Raw genomic sequence first — 4,893 nt, 5'->3', positions numbered from 1 at the left:
TCTCTTTCCCACTCTATTTTCCCGTCCCTGCCCCGGCCGCCCTCAGCCCGACTCGCCCCCTTAAACCTCGGGACGGCCCGGCTGCCGGACTCCCCCTTGACTCCGCCGGCTCCCCCGGTCCCCTCCGCTACTCACCGTTATTGGCGTCGCGGGTTTCGCCTGCTTTTCTGCGCTTTACACCTGGGGACTTCCCCAGCCAAGATCCGCCATGATCCTCTCGCTAGAGTCTAAATGCTCGAGTCACCTCCTCCCCCTCCCTCCCCCTGTCCCCCTATCCCCTCCCCCTCCCCCTCTGCCTCCACCCCTCCCCACCGCACCTGGTTTACGACACTCAGGGCTTTACGACATCACCTTCCTTACACCTAGCGCCGCTCGCTCTACGGCCGGAACCTTGTTGCTAGGGAGAGGACGGTTTGCGGCCACCGTGGAAACAGCCGAGTTTGAATTGAGGGGCGAGGGAAAGTTTTCCCTCAGTTGTCACGGGGTCGGGGAGGGGGACACTAGGAAACTGTGGGGATGGGGTCAGAGAGCGCAGGCTGTCGGCGTGAGAAAGGTCAAGTAGGAGGCTCCGCGGCTTTCTTCGTCGGACTGGCCACACCCGCCGCGCGACCTGGGGCACTTATATGGGTCTGGCTAATTCTCGGGACCCTGTGCCCTCAGAGTAACCTGAGCAACCTGTCCTCCCTCTTCCTCAAGGTTGGGCCCTGCTCCCACGCAGCGTTCCGATGCTCTGCGCCCCTGGGGCTCCGGAGCGGGTCCTGCTCGGGGCACCCGGGAGTTCCCGGATTAGGGGAAACGCAGGTTGGAGGAACCCGCGAGGAACTAATTTGGGACGAGTCACCAGAGAGGCTACCTGACCCCACTCTCCTCTCTTCCCACACGGACGCATGGTTTTCCCCCCAGCGAACGGGATGGGAAGTGACTTCAATTAGATGGGAGTTCAGCTGGATCGAAAGAGAGACTAGAAGTTCCGCCTGAAAGCCACCTTGGCGGTGAAGCGGCATGAGCAATGCCCACGCCGTCCCTGTCTCACTTCCTCCTCCGCGGCAGGCTCACCTGCTGCGCCCGGGCCTGCCCCGCCCGCCTGACCTGCTTTCTGAGCTCCTCCCAGCTTTCCCCTTAGTCTCAGGAGCTGGGGTTCATGGGCATCAAGATTCAGAGTTTAGGTGAAAACAGGCCACGATTTACCACCTAAATGGGCAGTTATTGCTGTATAGGTCCTTAATGCAAGAAGCACGACTGAAAAATGTGGTCTTTGAGACAGATTGCTGATTTTATCTCAAGTCCCTGACTTGGTACGAGTTTGGGGGCTTTCTGAAAGGCCATATAGATAACACCACAAATACCAAGGGAAGTCCTCTTAAGCAGTCAGTAGTAGTTGGCTTTTCCCTCCTCTACAATGGGGAAATGTTTTGGGGACCATACGGAATAAATGAGCTGAGCTGCATTTCAAATAATATAGTTGTAAGTTAACAATATAAGAATTATTGGTAGAGAAATCGAGAAAACCGAAAGTGACATACAGATGATTAGAAATAACATAGTTGCCCAGCAGAGTGCTGTCACATAGTAGGTGCTCAACAAATTTATGCCTGCAATTTTTGTCATACCTATGGCAGGATTCTTTATTATGTTAAAATAATATTTTAAACACCCTCCAGAATTTTAGAAGATTCATTAATAATCTCTTCAAACCTTTCAACTGAAATAAATTTACAGCTGAAGTCCATAATTTAAAATTAGAAAGTCTAATCCTGAATATAGGTGAAAATTTTCTCACCCACGTTTACATTAGCATTTTGAGAAGTGAATACATTATTTATTGGTTTGTGCAATGGGATTATAAATATGCTTTGCTATCCAGTATTGTCTGTGTATTAACTCTCACCTTCAATGCCAAAACTAGAATTATTATTCTTGATGATCATTTTGTTAAAATATATTTTAATTGACTTTTTACAGAGAGGAATAGAGAGTTAGAAACATCGATGAGAGAGAAACATCGATCCGCTGCCTCCTGCACACGCCCTACTGGGGATGGGCCCGCAACCAGGGTACATGCCCTTGACCGGAATCAAACCTGGGACCCTTCAGTCTGCAGGCCGGCACTCTATCCACTGAGCCAAACCGGTTAGGGCTGTTGATGATCATTTTAAGTACAGGCAGTTCTTGCTTTCCTCAACACATTGTTAACTGAACTTGTGTGTGTCAGAACCAGAACTAAGTCCATGCTTTGCTCAGTTCAAGTGGTAAATTTCCTACCCTAATTCCTACTTTCCAATCCAAAAGGAAAAAAAAAATGCTCTCTAACTTTGACACACATCTTAATTATTCTTAAATTTAGGAAATATCACACATACTATTTGTTCTTTATGAAATGTCTGTCCTGTACCTCCCTCCTAAGTTTCCTTCATTGTTCATCCTCACCTTGAAATCAGAGACAAAGTGAAGGGACAAATTAATAGAAATCATTTTCTCCCTTTAGTGCTTACTGGTTTAGTTAGCTTGGGCCAGATGTATTTAACTTCATGCGGAAAGATACCTTTTTTTTTCGTGCTTGTTTATGTCTGTGCCCTCAGCACCTAGCAGAGTGCCTAGTCAAGTAGTAGGTACTCAGTATTTCCTAAATAAATTAATATTGTTGACTTTTTCTGAATCTGTTCTTAGCTAAAGTAAGGATTGTTTATCTACCTTCACATTAGTTCTTAGGAGTTGTTGAAAAAACGGATGTAAAAGTCATTTACTGTCATTTATATCCTGTTTTATTTTGAGACAATGCTCTTAATTTTAGTTTCCCCATAATCATTTTCCCCAAATGATTAACTCTTCTCACTCATATTTTTAAATATGCACAGGAAATATTGGTATCCCAATTCTTCTAATACAAAATTTCAATTTTGTAAAATCCTGCAATAATTATGTATATTATAAATTGAACATTTGATTACTATATTTTATTTAGTGTAAATGTTCCCAAAATTATTCAAATCTAGACTGGAAAGGAAACAAACAAAAGTAAATATCAGGATAAATTGCTGCTTTAAAACTGATGCATGTGTGATGGTTCTTGCCTCAATTATAATTAAAGAATTGGAAAAAGTCTTTAGAATAAATTTAGAAAAGGAATACATTTACTAAAATGCAGGTTTATTTAAATCAGATATGGGGATAGTAAGATTTTAACATGTATTCTGTATTGTTGGTTTTTAATAATTTTAGTTCATCATACAATATATATTCAATATATGCTATTTTTAGGTCAAAAAATGTTAACACTGCTTCTAGTGAGCAGTGGGAATATATACTGAAAGAGGAATTCTGCTGAAAAACTTTAAATGTATAGGAAAAATTGTAAAAATGGGCAGAATATTTTCAATATTGATTTCTTTTCTATACTTTTTTCATGAATCTTTTGCACCGATGTTTGCTTTCCATATTATATTCATGTATAAGTGAGTGCAAAATTTGACATAAAATTATTTTAAACTTAAAATATAGGTATCTCATGATTTCCACATGGAGCCTATGATTTCCATGTACCTAAGTTCCTGAACACATTTGAGAAGTATAACATATTTCTACAGTCTTCATCAGAATAAAAAATTGATTATTTTCATGGAAGGATAAAATATTAATTATGTTAATTTAATTAAATGTGTTTATATGATTGTAATATTAAACATTGAAGGAAAAATAATAAATTTGAAACCATCAGAGTACAGAATTTAGAATCCCCTAAAGTTGCTCCTCAGTCCTTGGCTCAATAGTGACTCTGGGTATGTGGTTCACATCAGAGCAATGCTCATTTTACTGCCTGAAGTTCCACCAAATTCTACAATGACTTAGTCAGGATGGAAACATGACTACAGGGTGATGCAGAATCGACAGTTTTCTTTAGGACCTATGAATAAAGCCTCCCAGGAAGGAATAATAGGGACAAACGTTTTTCCCTAGACCTTCATGTGATTTTATTATTTATTGTACCACAAAATGGTATCTCTGTGGATTAAGTCTTCTATTTTTAATATGTGAGTGAAATGGAGCTTCTTATTTTGGGTACAATATTTCAGGAACATGTCTAATATAAAGAAATGTAAGTATATACATAGAGGTTTGAAGGATGTTAATGAACATCCAAAAAATAAAATTAATCTTTTCCATAAAATCACAATAAAAGATTACTTTAAAAGGCCACTTCCACAGAAGATATATTATAGTTGCTAATATTGATATCCTCTATGAACATGAAGAACATTTTTTCTACACTAAACAGCTATAGGTAGGTAATTTGTACTAGAGAGAGAGCAACATGCATATTTTGAATTTGAATGTATTTTTAGTTATCATGATATCAGAAGTCTGATGTATGGTTTCTACTGTTTTCCCCCTTTTGTCTCCATATATTTATTTTTTATGGCATTTTAATTTCTTTTAGCAGCTGACTGGTTCTCTTACAGGGTATGTCTGCTGACCTACAGTTTGACCTGCAGTCCTGACCTTCTATATTCCACAGATCTGCAGTTACAATTACCGCCACTATTCAATCCTTGGAGTATATGTATTTAAAATATGTTGAGTGGCCCTGGCTAGTGTTGCTCAGTGGTTAAAATGTCCATCCTTGCACCGAAGAGTCGCGGGTTCGATTCCCGATCAAGCGCACGTACCTGGGTTGCAGGTTTGATCCAATTGATGTGTCTCTTTCACATTGATGTTTCTCTCTCTCTCCCCCTCCCCCTAATCCCCTCTTCAGCCCTTCCACTCTTTCTAAAAATCAATGGAAAAAATATCCTTGGGTGAGAATTAACAAAATATGTATATATTTTTCAGTGTAAATTCACATAAAAAGTTGGTAATAAGACACACCCTGCTTTTCTCTCATTGGCCCCAACCAGA

The 4,893-nt window shown here is 40.7% G+C and overlaps 1 protein-coding gene across 3 annotated transcripts in view; it reads right to left on the bottom strand.

Annotated features, from left to right (window-relative positions):
- The window catches only part of ZEB1 (zinc finger E-box binding homeobox 1), a 271,362-nt gene extending 270,555 nt beyond the window's left edge, over window positions 1-807 (bottom strand). For 2 of the 3 annotated variants that reach the window (XM_023752199.1, XM_023752201.1), the window contains exon 1: window positions 318-807. The gene's annotated coding sequence lies outside the window, so the exon portion shown is untranslated. The remainder of the gene's footprint in view (window positions 1-317) is intronic. The other variant, XM_023752198.1, reaches the window with a different exon arrangement.
- Between the last annotated feature and the right edge of the window lie 4,086 nt (window positions 808-4,893).

Source organism: Myotis lucifugus, unplaced genomic scaffold, assembly GCF_000147115.1.
Source record: "Myotis lucifugus unplaced genomic scaffold, Myoluc2.0 scaffold_29, whole genome shotgun sequence".
Lineage (NCBI taxonomy): Eukaryota > Metazoa > Chordata > Mammalia > Chiroptera > Vespertilionidae > Myotis > Myotis lucifugus.
This window is presented reverse-complemented; position numbering and strand designations above follow the sequence as displayed.